The sequence below is a fragment of the Calonectris borealis genome, chromosome 4, assembly GCF_964195595.1.
Source record: "Calonectris borealis chromosome 4, bCalBor7.hap1.2, whole genome shotgun sequence".
Lineage (NCBI taxonomy): Eukaryota > Metazoa > Chordata > Aves > Procellariiformes > Procellariidae > Calonectris > Calonectris borealis.
The window spans coordinates 78941085-78959536 of NC_134315.1; the positions used below are offsets into that span (position 1 = coordinate 78941085).

Genomic DNA, 18452 nt, shown 5'->3' on the forward strand with positions numbered 1-18452 from the left:
GCGTCAGACTTACCTGGTGAGAACAGGAGGAGGTTTTCCTGAAACAACAGGAAGAGGAGGATTAGAATCATATCTCTCTGCATCCTGGTTAGCAGATAACATCTCATGTTTGTTTTAAGGTTTTCAAAGCAGGTTCTCATTTATGTTGTAGATGAATTCTGGTTAACAGCAGCGTTCTAAAGCTTGTATCTTTCTGAGAAACAGGGATTTAATGCAGAAGCACAACAGGGGGTTAGATTGTATACATTCCTTCAGAAACATTCACATAACAGTTTCTTTTATTTCTGTCTCTACTGAAAGTCCTGCTTTGACACCTCAAAACTGGCTTCCAGAGTCTTGCTGGAAATTCAAGCCATTGTTAGCTTCCTCTGTTGAAGCTCCAGTGAAGTTGATAGATTATGAAGTTATTTTAAAAATTTCTGGTGATTTGAGATGAGAAAGAATCCAATCCATGCTATTAATATTTAGTTAATAGTTTATTGTAAGTGGCTCTAGTTCCTCAAAACTGTCAAGATGTAAAGTCCTGCTCAAAGGTTATGCAGATTTTCTCTGATCCTGTAATAGATTCTGATTTCAATTACTATCTCCAATGCTGCTATTAGGATGTGATACTATCTTTTCCAGCTTCTGATTATTACTGCTTGCATGGATATTGTTTCCTGTTCTGGGATTTCTGGGTTTTGCTCTGTCTTGCCAAAAGTGGCAGTTTTTGTCTTACGGACTTGTCTGTAAGCAGCTCAGTGATTAGAACTGCCTCATCCAGACTTCATTTTATAGAGGCATGAATATGTCTGTTTTAAAAAGTGATACTTAAATATTTATAATGCTTGCATTTGGGAAAAAAAAAAGTCACAGTGGAGTAAATTAGTGTTTAAGGCACTGCTTGACCTGATGCAAATGTAGGTGAAGATTGGTGTGTTTCCTCAGATTGAGCAGAACTAATGGTGAAATACGTGCTTACCTGGGATTCAGCAACCGATCTGTAACCCTGTAATAGGAACATCTGGAGGAATAAATTAAGATTTTAGTAGGCCACTCTCCTCCAGAGTCACATACTGTTTTATTATGAGAGTTTAACCCCCCCCAACTTTTCAGCCACATCAGTACAACAAAACACGGTCAATCAACAGCAGTAAAACCTCTGTCCTTTCATTCCTAGAAAGAAAGACTAACTGTCCTGCAAGTCAAGCTGAGACACCATCTGTTTTGCTGCAAAAGTGCTGTTCTGCAAGCCAGGATTGTTTTTGAGAAGCTTTAAGGATATTTGCACGTAACATATACATTCATAAGAGGCTTCTAGAAATTTAGTAGAGATACAAACGAACTTCTAGAAATTGCGTCTGTGCCCTGTAGGGTGCTTAAAGCTCAAACCAAGACTTGAAAGATGTCTGCTGCCTGAAAAATGTTACTTGAATTTTGTTGACAAATCAGTCTCCTGTGGAATACAAAGCTTTCTACGGAAAGCTCTTATTTCCTTACATTTTCTATTTTTTTTTTTTCTCAAAGCAGAAATGTCTGCTTATTTCTCATTCTTTGGAAAAATAATCTTAAAACCTTTGCCCCAAACATCATCTATTTATGTCACTTGCTGGTGAAAAATGGGAAAACCTCAACTTGAAATGTTCCCACTTTAAAAAAAAAAAAAAAAAAGGTATTTTGAGCCATATCAAAAGAAACAACTTCAGAGCTTCAGTAATGTATACAAGTATTTGTGTGTTTTTTGAAGCAGCCCTATGTAGCTAGACAGTAGAAGCATTCTGTATGTGTCTGTGTTGGGGGTGAGGGGGAGGCTTGGAGGTACTCAGCAGAACTTTAATTCTTTGTTTTTCTCTAGTCTGCTCTCATTTGCAAAGGTGCCCAGATTCAGGTAAGAATGTAAAAAGTCCAGGTGCCAGTATAAGTCCTTTCCCTCTTTCAAAAGGAGGAAATCATTCATCTGCCTCTCTGCATTTTTTCAGTCTTCACGTACTCATTCTTATATAATTGCAGATCTATAGAGTTATCACTTTCAGGCTTAAATTCCTGTGTCACAGTGTCAGTCCATCCATTTCTTCCATTGCTAACAGAAGATACCTTGTCTCACAGAGCATAGCCAGATTTTTTTACAGATGTCCTTTTATTAAGCACCTGGATAGAAACATGTAATTAAGATAAACTGCTGAAACCTGTGTCTTTCTTGATTTCAAAAATCTTGTTCATTCAGAAAGCCTTAACCTATTTCTTACACACACTGACCACAACTTTTCCCTTTTGCATCCAAAATAAATCCCTGCAGCTACATATCACACTGGCCTATAACCTTTCTCGTCCCATTGGACAGTGACTTTACCATGTTTTCTTTGATTTTTTTTTTTTTGTTTGTTTGGTATAATCCAAGTTAGCCTCCCATAAATTTACTTTGATATCTAGTTCTGTTCATGATTTTTCTTTCTTTTACATTTATAAATCTAGCTGTTTGTACTATCACTGTTCAAGCAGTTCTTGTGGGTGTGATGTTTTTTTCCTAGTTGTTACTAGGAAATTATTACATGACTTTGAAAATGGCATATCTTGGAATTTTTTACTGTTGTGAATTTGTGTATATTTCTCTTTGTATGAAGGTAACAATGAAAATTAAAGTTAAATACAAAGTTAGCATGAAGCAATCATTTAAAATACTGTGTCGTCATTTTCTGATACGATCTTGTATGGTGCCTCTGAGAGGTTTGCTTGGGAATATATGTAAGCATTGTAGCTCACTGAGTTCAGTTGCTGTTTGTGGAATGTGGTCAGTTTACGACAGGGACTCTATCCTAAAATGACATAATATTTTGTTTACATTGAAAGACTTTTTTAGATCAGCACTCCTTTCTTATAGGAAAACTTTTTTTAAGTTTCTGGTTGAAATCTCTTCATAGCTTTCTAGATTTTGTTTGCTCTTTCCAATGGCAGCACTCATTTTTTTGAAATTAATCACACCAAGTTTGCTTGGGAGTCTCTCTCGTCAAGCAAGTTTACTGTTCCCTTGCTCGTGGTCCTTCTCTCCTCTGTCTCTAATCTTTTACAAACATACATGATTAAATTGTAGGAATAAATATTAGTCTTTCCTGACAGCTATATCTTTGTTTGCCTTGTTTGCCGGAATACAAGTGCCTTTGGATGCTTAACTTTCTCCTTGTACAGAATTCACAATGTGTGAGTGTAAATGTGTACTTCCATGCCTCTTTATAAACTGGAAATTGTGGTTTTCAGACTTGAGATGATTTTTCCTACATCTTAAACTTACAGCTTTAATCACATTCAATTTCTTATTTAGACCATCTTTACCCCCTGCCCCCGAGCAAAGCCTTAATTAAATAATTTAAAATTTAAAGCAAGGTGTCCACAATTCTGTTGTTATGTCTTGGAAATACATGAGAAGGATTTCAGGCTTTTTCAGTGCACTTGTAGCTGATTTGTAAATCCATTTCATTTTCCCATCTGAAATAGGTGTCCTTGCTACTTGTGTTTATGCCACCTTGATAAATATTCTAATGTATGTATATATAACTGTGAGTGGATCAGATGTAGTTTTCCAGCAGTATCATGTGTGCGCTATTTTAATTTAACTTTCTGCTTCAACAGTTTGTTCAAGCAAAAATTCTACAAGATTGAACTGTATTTTTCAGCGCTGAAGAATGAATTCTTGACTGAACAAATAAAGTGGAAGTGCATTGACTTAGGCATCCATCCCACTGGAGGGGGGAAAAGAGTTTGAGTGGCCTTTTTTTTAATGTTGTGCAAGCCAGTCTTTTTGCAGGCAGATATTTGCTGATGAAGTTACTGTAGTAATAATTTGTGAATAGTATTCACTATTCACAAATAGTGAATATTTACAATACAACTATTTTAGGAAAAATAAATCTATTTGTGAAAGAAAAAGGTCAATAGATTTTTAAATTTTTTTTAACATAACTTTGCATCTTAATTACCTTTTTAGGCTGTACTCGTTCGGGACTCTTCCTGATGGACTCCCTGAATCTGTGAGTCCATCTAGCAAAGTTGGTCTTGGTCATACAGCAGTGAAGCTCTTTATATTACGAATACTGAAGGTATTTTTTACTTTGCTCATACCTCCAAGAACTTACTGATTTAAATCCTCATTGCAGTGGTTATCATAAATAAGAAGTGTTTGCTTCAGAGGTCAAGTTTGAGAGAGTGAAAAAGGGGCCTGAAGGCTTCTTAAATTTTTACAAAAAGACGATTTGCAAACTTAGCCTCTGCTTACCAATACCCAGACAGCTAAGCCCCTGCTGGTGGACAAAGTCAGGACCAAAATTCCTGCTGATTTCAGAGCAAGAAGTAGAGTTTACGAATAACAGAAACTCAGTATAGAACAAACCTGAATGACTACTATTTGCAGCACAGTCTGAAGTAAAGCATTCAACAGAGGTGCGATGAAAGGCTAGCAGTATGAATACTGGGAAAGTTATTGGTCAGGTTGGAGCTTATATGTTTTCTGCTGTGGAGCAAATTTGATTTCAAGATAGGTGGAGGAGGGGGTGTAACTGTGGTAAGTGTCCTAATGAATATATATCGAGTTGGGATCTAGATAGAGGCAGTCTCTTTGCATGGAAACCTGTACCTATAATGAAATGTCTGAGTAGATAACATAGAATTGGGGTAATAAATTAAAAAACAAAACAAGAACGAATTAAACTGCTGTACTATGAAAAATCTGCTCTACAAATCAGCTTTAACAAGCTTATGAATTGCCTACTCTTCATTTTAGATGTCTTTCCCTATGTCCAGATTCTGCTGTGACGGGTGAGAAAGCTGCTAGCTGGAGTGTGTTGGATTCACTCAGTAAAGAGGCTGTATTATAGGTCTCAATTTGTATGAGGGCTACTTTCTGTACTCTGCTTTTTGATATTCCAGTGACATCCCCGGGAACCTTGTGCTTTCATAGAGTCACTGAACTCTGCGGTTACCTATTGCTTAAGATCACTCTTTCCTAAGAATCAACTTCGTTTAGTGGAAAGTCAAGATTTGACTTCTGCCTTTTGCCTTGCTCCTTTTCTTTTTCTCGCCTCATCAGTTTGTTTTACTTTTTCACTTAGTCTCTGTCCTTTTTTTTTTCCCCCATTGCTTTCCCTGAAGCAATTCCTTGAGTTCCCTGTGACCGCCTTATCTCTTTTACACAGATTAGAATAACCAGGCAATGAATTTTGATGAAGAAGTGAAACAGTCCTGTGTTTTAGAATTTGTATTCCATCAAGGCTGACTATCAGATGTATGAACTGCATTTCCAGTCCTTATTTCAGGCTGTCTGCACCCTTGGGAAGACCTTGCCCACTGTACTGGTTACATTTGGCTTGCATATGGTAAGAAAACTTGCAATTATTGAGACACCTGCACTTATCGAACAAAAGGTTTGCATGTATTAGGGGAGCTGGAGATCTGCTAAGAGCTGTCAGGCAGACACTTGGCATCAGGCCTGGGTGCAGCTGTGATGACCGTGAAGGTGATGAGATGGGCAGCATGGAGAGATGTGCAGCGATGCGTGATGTGGGCCAAGCCGGGCAGCACTGGTAGAGTTGTTAAAGCCCCTATGGTAAAATAGATCAGCTCCACTTGACATCGTTGGCGTAAACGAGATGTTTTCTGCCTTTTCATCTGGCCCACTGAGTACGTGAAGAAAATGTAACTTCCATCAGCTCAAGCTTCCAGGTGCTTATTAATGCTCTCTTCCAGGTAGCTTGCGTGTAGTATATATTGTTATTTCTGAATTTGACTTTGTATTATAATTTCTATTGACATTCTATTTCTAATGCTACTTGTTAACATATTTCTATTTACACATTCTACTTCTTTGACTTTACATATTTCTAATTCCTAGGAAGTAAGGCTTCTCAATGATGCCCCAGCTGCACCGGGAGAGTTGATTTTTCTTGCTTCAAATAACAAGTGTGGATGTCCATCTTGATTGTACAGATGACAGCTGAACTATGGCTTACAAAAAGGTCCAGTAACTTTCTTCTGGGAGTCTGTAAAATACGCTCTATGTAGTCTTGTGTGTGTGTGACAACAGAAACGTAATGATGTTCTACTTCTTACTTCTTGCCTCTAACATATTGTTTCCATAGGCACATCTGTTAAGCTCCTGACTTAGCTATTACTAGGTTTGGTCCATAGCTGAAGGGTCTTAAAGACCATGCAATCTGAGAACAAATAGCTAGAAAATATATAGCATCTCCATGGGTAAAGTATAAAAATATATCCTACTAAATATCATGTTAAAGCTGCATCCTCAGTCAGACTTGAATTTTGAAGAGCAGTTTTGTGGCAAAAACGTCTGAAATATCTCTTTGCCTACTGCAACTCTGTGCGGTTGTGCTGCAGCGTCGCTTGGGCTGTAGATGGCACCGTTGCTGCACATGAAAAGCTGTCTTGGGCTTGCTCTTCCACTCACCTTACTCCTAAGAGATTTGTTATCCTACAGGCTTTTGAAAGCATATATTTGATGATACGATTTGGTAAGGATTTGATAGAGCTCCCTTCTCCCTAGAATTAGTATTAGGAAGAAACATGGAGAGAGGTGCTGGTGTTTTTTTTTTTCTTTCCTTTGTGCGATGGGTGCTTTGAAACGCATTGGTTACACAGCTCTTTCTCTCTGATAGTGCTAATAAAGACTGGGTCTCTTATTTCGGTTCCCAGTGAGAACTGCATGTGACAAGGACTTTCTTAAAGGATGTCCTTATTTTCATCTTTGGGGTTTCTATGATATTTTCTGTGATAGTCCTAACAAGGCTTCTATAGCCATGATGTATTTTGGAGGATACTGAAGTTGAAAGCCTACACTTTTCTGATTTTGTCAGCTTAAACATCTCAGTAGACAGGATGAAATACACATTGCTTAAGATCACTGTCTGAGAAAGGGAAATATGGGGGGAGGTAGAAGGGGGAACAATTTTTTTATCCAACATAGTAGTTTTGAATTCATACTTTGTTCATACAGTGTTCAACAGAAAGAGCCTTAAGCGATAACTGTAAACGAGGATACTAGCACGCTCTTATATCTGACGATAACAGATATTTGCAAAACATCTGTGTGGCTTTCAGCAATAGTGTGCTTGGTAAAAGATGGGTACAAAACTATGAATGATGAAAATAAAATAAAATGAGACAAAACATCCTTTCTGGTATTAGCGTGGAACTGAGGCAGAGCTGATGATTGGTTTCGCTCCTCTTTCTGTATTAGGAGTCTGAAAAGGGGGACAGCACATCTTCTGCTGACTCCCACGATGTAAAACGTAAAACCTATCGCAAATTTTTTGAGCTAGTTCATCAGAAGTTGATGCCTAAAGTTGACTTGCATTTCCCACTGATCTGCATGTACTTGGTTCATTCACTGTTCAAATTATTGTTTAGCTGCTTAATAGGCCACAACTTAAAGGATAGCACTGCACAAGCACGCTTCTGCTCAGACATTAACTCTTTTTTTTTTCTTTTTTTTTTTTCCCATGTTTTAACATGCTTCATAGGAAGGGGAAGCAACGATAGGGGAGAGTGTTTGAGGAGGATTTTGGCTGATGCATCTCTAGTGACACCTTGTGGGATGTTTCACAGAATCGTCTATAACTCATTTTTGAGGAAGAAATAAACTGAAAGGCTTGTTGGGTAAAAAGTTGCCCAAATACTCCACATGGGATATGGTTAAATTTCTGTACCTGTCTATAGTTTTTCAGGATTGTCTTTGTAACTTGTAGTTAGTAGGCAGGATGAAATACACAACACTAAAGATGCTATTTGGCAACTAAGGACAGCAGAGAACTGAAAGATGACACTTTTGTTGTCTGATTTTATGGTGACTGTTGGATTTTCCTTCAATGCAGTTTCTGGAATTACTACTTTATGAGCCAAATCTTCAGGTTTAAAATTGAGATTTCAGAACTGATAAAGCAAATTATTTGAATAAGTAGTTAATCAAATCAGATAAGCAGAAATCTAGCAATTCTTAGGATTTTCATTGCTATAGAAATTCCATTTCTTTATATATTGCAAGCAAAAACCGTTAGGCTATTTGTCCTAATCTTAACTGATTCCATTGTTGATATTCTCTACTGTTGTCTCCTGGAATAATTTATGCTCTAACTCCAGCATAAAGTCTAATTTTATACCTTTTTAATTAGAATGCTGGAAGGAGACAGCCATACAAACTTGCCTTTGGATGAAAACAAAGCTGAAATATTTGCATGTTGCTTTTTTATTTTTTAACCAGTTCAGTTTAAAGTCTGATGCTACCTCCTCAAGACATCCTTAAACATCATCAAAGTGATTTCTCCATTTTCCTCATTATGTAATATTACTTAGATCAAAAAGTTCATGTTTACTCCTACAGTCCAGAAATGGATTTGAGTTTCCTCAGGTACTAGTTAGAGGATTTTGAGGACTAGCAGTAGTCTTAAATCTGTAAGAAGGCCGTAGGTCGAAAGTTGCCCTATTCCTCTGCAGGGCATGTGAGTGATATGAAAAATAATGGTTAGATGCTTGTTTCTGCTCCAGTGAGGGTAATAGTGAACTTTACCTCTCAGTTCGGTGGGTTCAGGACCACGCTGTAGATGAAAGACAGATGCAGAGTAGGAAAAGAGGGCTGGAGAAGACCATTCCCAAAGGTACTCCAAATCCAAGTGCGCACAGTTGATGAGGCAAACCTGGGCAGCGGAGGGAACAAGGTGAGTGGTAAAACCAGTTGTTATTTGTTTTGCAGGCTAGTATTTGAGAAAATGAATGTTTTGCTGAGCCAAGTCTGTTGCACCCCAGAAATAGCAGAGTCCTGTGTGCATGTGGCATACCTGCATACAACAAGAAAATACCTATTATAAGCCCTTCTTTAAAATCAAAAATAACTGTTAGTAAAGAATAAGATTAATTTTGGTAATAAAATAATAAGAGAAATACTGTGGTTTCACTGAACATGCCTTCCAAATTTCTGCTTCATTTGCTTTTCTTGTATATAGACCGCATTTTTCTGCTCTCTGCTGTTATTTCTGGGTAATTTGGTACTAAGTTTTGTGGTATTTTTTTTTTTTTCTTCACAATGTGTTGGCCTCTCCTTTGGCATAACAAGACTTAGCTTCATTATGTAGAACGCATTTGAGTTGGCTGACGTAAAACTCAGTATCTGGCTCATAGTTAATACCAGGAAAAAACATAGTGATGTAATTCATTCAAGGCCTACACGAAATGGTCTCACTGAGATTATTTTTACATATTATCTCCTTAATAAATGCTAACATTTTCTGTGAAAGTCATGTCTTTCATAATGAACTTTCTTTTCTTGCAGTGCTTTGAGGATAACTTAGATTTGTCTTCAGTGCAGCCTGAGCTAGAGTGCCGGAAGCATATACATACTGATTGATTTGAGGTCAGTGGTTATATGTCCTACTCCTTCCCTTTGGCCCAATATTTGTTCCCTTTTCATTTTCACCTGAAAATTAATTCTGCACCCAATGAAACTTCTGTTGTAATTAGTATGTTTCTGCAGAAGAGTTGTTGTTTTAATGAATTACCATTTTCAAACAGACCAGTTTTTAGAAAATTTTCAACCAGCTATATTGCTGGGCCTACAGGTGAGGAGACTATAGTGGGGGAGATGTAGCAAGATTAATTGCTGGAAGAAGAGAGATTGCAAAAGAAGACTGAAAAGAGATTTGAAAAAGATTTACTGTTTCTTTCTTGTCCAGCAGAATATTTTATCTGCCTGTGTACAAATATAATGAATGTAAATTTAGCTTGGTCGTTTACTGACTGAGAAGGAAGAATCAGAGACTTCAAGAAAATACTGTAGATTCTCTTCCAGCATAGCACAGCTGTACTGATTTTTTTTTTTTTCCCCCTTTGTCTAAACACACAGCCTTTCCTTCCCTTGCATGCTTTGTGCCTCTGGCATTATCCCTCTCCCTTCCTTAGCCACCCCAAGAATCTTTGCTTCTATGGGGTTGTGTGATTAGTCCTTTAATTGATGCCCTTGATTCCATTGATAGTTTTCTTTGTTTCCATGTCTTTTCTCTAGATACAAGCACTGGGCCACCTGAGCCTGAGAAAAGAAAAAAGAGGTATCTAATACCTGATTCTAGAGGTCAATCCAGAGGACCCGTTCTATTAAAAAGCCATCCACAAAACTCTGCTATGAAAGAATAACAGTTTTACAAAGGGTGAGTTTGACCTCTTCTAATTTATATAATCATTAAGATTTTACAAACAAGTTGCTGGAAGTGTTGGCCAGTTCTTCTACTGCTGCTGTGGAGAAATGAAGCTGTTTGATACCCCTCATATTGCTTTCCTTTTAATTAATGTGTATTCGCACTGCCTGCTTACTTCTTGCTTTCTATGCCTAGCATTTGAAAGTGAGATATTTGAACTGTTGCTCAATTTCATGGTGTTTTGGTTTTGTGCTAACAGTGCAGGTAGATGGCAGGGGCAGAAGACAGTTTGACTTTCTGGTAATACCTCCTGTTCCCATCTCTCTGTAGTGAAGAAGTAGAAATTATGTAGCTAAACTCAGTACAAAGATGGTACCTAAATACAACTATACTCAGTCAGCAGTAATGTCTTTTCTTGGAGGACCGAGTGCTGTAGGAACATTAAGCGGTGCAAATTTCTTATGCCTCCTGGAGGGAAGGAGACAGGTGTGATTTGGTGAGGTAGCACTGTGGTTCAGTGGCAGAACAAGCCCTGGTTTTATCTTCTGCCTGCTGATCTTCACCCCAAGAACATGAAGCCACTGCGAACATACTGGTGCACCAGTGCTCTCTGAGAACCTCACGCACAGGGCACTCACCCGGTTACTAAAAATCCTAATTGCTGGCGTTTGTATTCAAGGCAGAAGGCGTCCCCCGTTTGTACAGCCTACAGATGAAACATCCTGCGTAGTTTGTAACCATCCTCCTGCTTGCACTGTGCGTGGGAGTTTATCTTTACTAGAAACAGTAATTACAAAAATGACCTTCAATTTTACTGAAAGCAGTAGACTGCTCCGCTCTGACTCATGGAATGAGCCCAGGTATTGGGTGATGGCTTGCTGCTCGATAACGTGTTTCTCTATTTTCTTTTGCAATAGTTAAACCGAAGCCTAGTTCTGTGTCAGATACAATATTGTAGGTGATGCATACTGTCGGTTCTGTCTCTGCCAGAATCTAGGATGAAGCGACAACTACAAAACTGTACTGACTGATGAAAGTAGCCTTGCGTTGGCTCAGCTGGGTGTCAGAGCGAAGGCTCACATTTCAACATGTCTTCTAGTTTCGGTTTTAGAATAACAAATCCAGTTTGGATCATGCATCTCTAGCTGAAATAAAAGCCATTACTTTTATGCCGTAATCGTATTGCCTCCCTAGTGGATCCTTGGGCTCCTCTTTGCTGTCATCTTAGCTGATTTTTGTTTTCTGTAATGTTCATTGGTGTTTTACTTCAGTAGGAAATCCCCTTTTTTGAGTGCCTTATAATGAGTCACTGCTGCTGTTTGCTTCAAACTGAAGGGGATTCCAACTATAAAATTGTATTATTGCTAAAATATAATCCTGTTCCATTGCGTAGGTTGTAGTTTAAAACAGAGTAGGTTTTGGGGGAGTTGTAGGGTAAGTAAGCAATGTTGTTGCTGGTTTTGTCTATTAAATTGGGAATTAATGGCAATTCCAGTAAGAAGTAAGCCGCTTAGAAGTTTAATAGATCAAAACCAATCTCAAACTGAAAATATTATTCAGCAGTTACGTATCTCTGAAGTTCTGGATAAAAAAAACAATCAAACAAAAACCAACCCCAAACCACAATAGTTTGTGTGTTCCCAGTAATGAATATTAAGATCTGTTCAGCAAGAAGCTCAGTTTGGTTTGGCCTTTTTTTTTTTTCTTTTTGTGTGTGTGTGTTCATTATGGATTCATAATTGCATTGCTTTAAAAATGTTTCTTTTGGGCATGGAAGATTCCTTTGAATTTTATTCTTTCATTATAAATCTGACTATCCTCATATCTATATTACCGTTGGTTTAGCCCCTGTTGCTTTAAGATGCAGTCTTCTGAAACCATCATCTATCACTTTCTTTTATCTGGAGTAACTGCTGCAACTCTCTGTCATGCTGGAGTTTTGATCATGTTTCAAATCTCTGTGTGTGCACACAGGAGATGGAAGTTTCAATTTGCAGTAGCCTTTGGTCCTGCCATCTCGCGTCCGCAGAGATACGCAGACAATCCAGGTGTATTCTCTGAACACTTACTTTGCTCCCCCTTTCAGCTCTGGATTTCCTTCCTTATTTTCAGAGTTTACCTGAGAACTTCTAGAGGCTGTAATCCAGACTCCGCCATTCTGCTGGTGACAGCTACCTCCGTACTCAGCACTAGGTGAGACAACTTGTTCTCAGCTGCTTTTGGACTCTAAAAGTCCTCCCGGCAATTTTTCTTTTCCTTGTCCCTTTCTAGTTTTATCTGTCATTTAAACAGAACTCAGCAATTCCAATTTTACTCTAGGCTGTCTAGGAATGCAAAAAAAACCCCAAACCCACAAAAGGCACCATTTAAAAGCAAATTGTATCAATGTCTTCAATATTAAGATATGGAAGGTGGTGGTTATATATTGAGATATGGTGGCTATTGAGCATTGAAAAGGACTATGAGGTTGCTGAAGGCCCCACAGTAACACTCGAGTTTAAAGAGAGTCTCACTACTGGTGAGCATATTGCTGTAAAGGAAATAAGTTAATAAAAGCCACAAAGATGTACAATTTCCCATAGCCTTTGACTAATGCTTTAAGAACATTGAAAAAAATACTCTTAACTGAAGGTGAGGGGATTTCCTTAGGAAGAATGCTTTTAAGGGGCCTTGCTCTGAACCGGTGACATCAGGAGGCAGTCATTTCCTAACAGCGTGAGGAGTGTCTGTGCTGATGAATGGGAGGACAAAGACAGCTCTGTCCCTCAACCCCCAAAATGCTTTTGGATTTACCTCTCTTCAAAGGTATTTAAGTGCTAAAGACTCAGACTCAGGTTTGGGTGGAGCGATTTATCTGTGTCTCCGGGGTCCAGAGGCCTGCAGAACTGAGACGTTTGTGTGAACTGGCAGCATGGTGGCCCAAATTGGCTGTTTACAGGAGTCGGGTTGGGAATCTGCATCTGTGGTCTGACTCGGACTCAAGCCTGGATAAAACATGGCTACTGGGAGCTGACCAGTTGAGTGCGCTCTTGAGAGTTCCATATGGTGTTTAGGTGCATAGCGTGGAGTCTGACTGGTTTGGAAAATTTGGACTGGAGTGCTTTTGTCACTTCTGAAAAGGGAAAAGATTCCATACATCCTGTAGAAATTTTGAAAATAGCACCCCATTTATGTAATCAGATCTCTACATAGACAGTTAAGGTCACCTTGACACTTTGGTTAGGCTGTGAACTGCTAATAGTCAAATATTTTCGTTTCATTTCTATGACCATTACTATTTTTCTTCTGTGGTAGAACGTCTTGTTTGAATAATCCTCACATATGTATTCAATTGCTTTTCAACGTCCATCTTCAGTTTGCAAATGCTGAATAAGCTTTTTTAGGAGATTAGGTTGAACTAAACTCAAATGCTTACAAACATTTGAAAGACTTACAGGTAGTAATGGGATATTTATCAGACTCACTGGCTCTCTGCTGTGGTTTAAGGCTTCCTTAAAAGTAGGATGCACAGGGAGGTGTTGTAGAAGTTTAGAGTAAGGTTATAATTAATAGGTAGATATATATCCCTACTTTATAAAATAATCTTTTTTCTAGGTTGTAATTACTGGAAAAGTACATAAGGGAAGTAAAAGGATGTTTGCTACAGCATCCTAGTGCTCCAGGCACTTGTCTCTTTTTTCTTTTTTTTTTCCTTTTTTTTCTTCTTTTTTTCTCTTTTTTTTTCTTTTTAAGGAAAAAAAGAAAAGAAAGAAGAAAAGAAGGATCTCTACTACAGTAAATGGCTTTTCCTTACATCATTTATAAAAATTAATCATTTTAATAATGTTTTTCTTTACTGTTCAAAGAATTTTTACATTTTTCGTGATTGTTCCCCAATGCCTATACACTGCCTCTGTCTATGTTTTATGAGTAAAAACTGAATAACACAAGGGTGTAATTTCCATAAAATTAAGGTCATATGAGGTGGAAATAGCAGCCTAAGATCAGGAGTTCCTTCATTTTTATAGTCCTTTCTTTTGGTAACAGGAAACAGCTCTAAGGCAGTTTTCTTATAGGACGATATACAGGAACGTTTGCCTTTATAGATTTTTTTGTGTGTGTGTCTGCGTGCTTATGTGATGGAGAACTGCATTAGAAACATTTGGATTTGGCTTATAACAAGAGAGCTCTCTCTCTAATGTGGTTGTTAGCTTTACCATACACTTGTATGTCTTGCACAACCATATAGCAAAGTTGTAAGCAGATATTATTCTTATTTCATGAAAAGGGAAAATTAGATTCATATGCCTTTTTTGGGGGGGGGGAGGGAGGGGAGCTTCTGCTTCAGTGTTATGATGAATATTAGTGGTTGTGAAAAGATCATCAGATCCTCCAGAGAAGCTGAGAAAGAGTACAATTCTCATCTGAAATGTAGTAGACGTGTCACCCCTCACCACCTTCCTCTCCTCCACAGTGCCTTTCTTCCTGTCCACCAACAACCAGGATACCTCCTGCGAGATACCTTCACTTCCCGTTTGCCCTTGGTCAGGTGCAAACCCAGGTGAAGGCATCTTCCTCTGTTCAGCCATCTGTGCGGATGGCAAACACTGGCTCTCACTGGGTACATCAGGCCTTACTTCCTTTTTCCTTTAATTTTTAACCCAGACTCTTGTAGCTCCTGTGCTCAGTAGGCAATTTACAACCTATAATAGTGGTGATAGCTGACAAAGGCAGGCTAAGCTTACTGTTCAAGGGAGGGGCTTTTCTGTACAATACTGTTTTATATTATTGTGTATTACCTTGTTCAGTATCATTCTAATGTTTCCTTACCATGATCATCAACTTCCAATGGTGCTTTAGTTAACATGACCAAAACCTCTGCTGTGCTTGAATTCCACGGAGCTCTATACAGAGGGACAAACAAACGTAGTGAAGAGAGTGGCTAGTTTTTGTAAAGTTTTTTGACATATTTTGAAACAGACGTTTTTGTACAGTCTATCTTAGAAAGGCAGGTTAGCATCAGGAGTGTGCGCCTTACACTTAGGGTGGGCAGCAATGGGGTTTGTGGTAATCCGTCATTCTTTCCGTGATGTTGAACTTAGCTTTGTACATCTTGCAGTCTATCCTTGGCCCTTTCTGTGGAGGTATCCACTGTTCCAGGTGAACATAGTAACTCACTGCACTCCCTTGCTGCTGAGAAGAAAATCAGAGACTAGGAACTTAGTTTTGTGGTAGATCATCTTCTTGAGAAAATTCTCTGTACTATTTTGTAGTGGTATAAGGTATGTAAGTCCTGCAGGCTCTGTGCCTGATCTTACTTTTGTAGCTCAGGCAAGAAATAGCAAAGGCAAAAAAGTGTCTGCAACTTGCAGTTTTCAGCAGTCCCTGAATCTGGGTGAAAATGGTTTGCCTCATCCAAAAAAACCCTGTCTCCATGAGGTAAAGGTCACGTTTCTGTCAAACCACTAGATGTTGCTTTAAAATTTCACTGACGTATAGAGTAGGAAACTTAGTATGGCTTCAGGGTTGACTTTTCTCTCTTGTTAATTGGCAAGCAGGTTAAACTATGTATGGATAGGAAAGAAATCTTTCTGAAGCTTATGCAGAAAGAGAAATCCCTTTCATGGAGGATTCAGACATTGCCTAAAATTAGATATTCTAGTTTGGACCAGAATTTAAACACTGCAATATTTCAGTAAAAAAAGTAGTGGTAGAAACAAATGGCAACCAGCTGGAGGACAAGGTGTCCTTATTGGCCAGAAAAAAGGTTTGTAGTCAAACTTCCTTGATGCTAAGCTGCATGCTTGAAGTTTGTGGAATTGACAAATGTGATGGAAGTGATGTTCTGCTGGAACCTGCTGCTGGGCTTTTGTAAAGCCTGTTTTCATACTTGCTATCGTATCAACTTCATGAACGCCTTCAAGAAAATCCAGTGAAATAGCATAAGAATATATTTGAGTAATAATAAAGAATTGATTGAATCGCCATCTAAGACCTCATAAAGGATCTGTGGCATTTCCAATTTTTCTGTAAGGAAGGCAGAATTTGTGGGTGGTCTTTCATTCATGGTTAACCAGTAAGCCACACAGTGAGCAGGAACAAAATGGGTGAGAAGTGCCTTGACTTTTCATACATCTCAGGCAAAAAATGTTTGAGTCTAAACTAAAATCAAAGTGGTTCACTAAAATTTAGGGTAGAACTGGGTAGCAGTATCTTCCTCCCCGGGAAAGTCACTTCTGTGAGCACAGAAATGTATTTCAATTCTGTATGAAGTCTGGGTAAGAGGTACCCTCACTTTTAAATGTTTAGTTTACCTTAAAAACATGGCAGCTGGGACTGACTGTCTCATATTGCTACTTCTTGATCTGGGGCATGTGAACCTGTTTAAGAAATATATAAATAAAAAAGAGGCTAGTGGCCAATCTATTTCTGAGTGAAGCAGAAGAGAGTATTTTAGCTTGACAAAAATGTAGGTGCTTGGGAGCAGTTCTCATTCATGCACCAAAAAAGAGGAGGACGGCTGTAGACCGCCAGCGAGTAACGCTCGTGTCGAGAACAGCAGGCTGCCTTGTTTCAGCAGAATGAATTCCTAATGCCCTAAGTGTGGTATCGAAGTATAAACTTAAAAGTAAATCTCAGAAACTTCCTGGACAGCAAATCTGTCTTCAGCTTCCTTTCCAGAATACTGGAGTCCCAAACTGTTTTGAGCACTTTCGAAATGGTTTTTTTTTCCAGTCTCCTTTCTTCCTTATAGTGGTCTTTTCTCTCCTGAATAATACTTACATGGCAATTAAGCCCTTCACAAGTCACCTAGGATCTGGTTCTTTAAGCTGCTGTCTTTGCATTATATTAAATTTTCTCTAACTCATTTCCTTATTTTTCCCCTGTGGAAAGCCCCTAAACAAACAGTTCTTCAGTGGACAATAAAATAATTTGAATGGCAGCCATCCAATCTGGTCTTTCTCTAGATAAGTGGCTTGGGTATGCATAAGAAACAATGAAATTTTTATTATTCAGTTATGTATGGTGTAGCCAAAGGGGTTTTCCTCTTCTGAATGGGGGGAGTGGGGAAGTCAGGTAAAAAGATGCATATGTGATTTCTGCTGTACCCCCACAATTTTCCACTGGAGGTTAAGAGAAAGGATTCCCCCTTCAATTTTTCCATTGACTACTTTTCTCTGCCTCCACAAAACAATTCTTTGTGCCTGCTTTGCTGTGATGAAAATGTCATTACTTTCATATCACTAACATTTACAGGAGTTAAAAATGAAACAATATAGTTGTTTGAGTCAAGGTGGCTGTTAAGCTGGTGTTAACAGGAAAGGAAGAGCCCACGTTTTCATCTCCTCTTCTCTGGAAGCAGCAAGGATGCTGTTCCCTATTAGTATCTGCAGAAGGCAGCTGTTGCTGCAGTGGACAGAACAGCACATCCCTCCCTGTGCATGCTTCAGGTGTGGTTGTTGAGAGGCACTAGAAGTAGCCCAGCATGACAGTAAATGTGTGCGGCTCAGAATGACTCCAGTTAAAATGTTTGTAAGCATTTTGCATTTTGTTCAGGGAGTGCTTCCCAGAATAAATCGGCATCTTTGGTTACTTCTCTTAACTCATGGGATGGTATGCAGCCTTTCAGATAAGAAAGCACCTGACCTTAAAGGCCTAACAGTCCTGGCTTCGCCTGGGCCTGGATGAGGAGAAATCTGATTATTCCTGGCTTCCCTGGCAGAAACCACAGTGGTGCAGTTGAACAGGTGACGGATATTAAACCCAGGAACAGCACACATGGAAAGTTTAATTTAGCTCCGTCATTGTTTCTGAGCTGACAGATGATGACAAAATGACAACAACCCCCCGAACTATTTCCAGTCCCATAGAAATTAAGCATGTTGGTCAGTCCAAAGTCGAAAGCTGTGTTTGAGTGCAGTGAAAGCCAAAAACACATAGGGCTAAATTCACCATACTTTGTGTGAATGCACTGCTGAGGAAGAAGTAATGCTATTCCCTTGTTACTCAGTAATCCAGTGGAAAAAGCATTTCCCCTCAGAGGTGTATCTCTTGGCTTTGATTTCTTCTGCTGCTTGGAAGGATTTGAGTAGGTGCCACTCGCGTCCTGAGACAAGTGCTCTAGCAGTTTGCTACTGAGCTTTTGCTGGTGGGTTGCTTTCAAACCTCCCCTGTGGAGGCTGTTCTGCTTTTTATAAATGCTTATATAAAACTAAACTAGAGATCAGAGTAAGAAAAAGTGACTGATGTGGAGCTGAGTGAATAGGACGCTGATCTGAGAAGTGGAAGATGTTGGTGCCGTTGGGTGTG

At 38.9% G+C, this 18452-nt stretch overlaps 1 protein-coding gene across 3 annotated transcripts in view; it reads left to right on the top strand.

Annotated features, from left to right (window-relative positions):
- Positions 1 to 18452, top strand: part of TNIP3 (TNFAIP3 interacting protein 3) — an 84344-nt gene that overhangs the window by 2335 nt on the left and 63557 nt on the right. For 2 of the 3 annotated variants that reach the window (XM_075150253.1, XM_075150251.1), the window contains exons 2-7: positions 5858 to 5981; positions 7503 to 7638; positions 8553 to 8693; positions 9305 to 9385; positions 10034 to 10175; positions 12276 to 12356. The gene's annotated coding sequence lies outside the window, so the exon portion shown is untranslated. Of the gene's footprint in view, positions 1 to 1834; positions 1868 to 5162; positions 5343 to 5857; positions 5982 to 7502; positions 7639 to 8552; positions 8694 to 9304; positions 9386 to 10033; positions 10176 to 12275; positions 12357 to 18452 lie in introns of all 3 variants that reach the window. The other variant, XM_075150252.1, reaches the window with a different exon arrangement.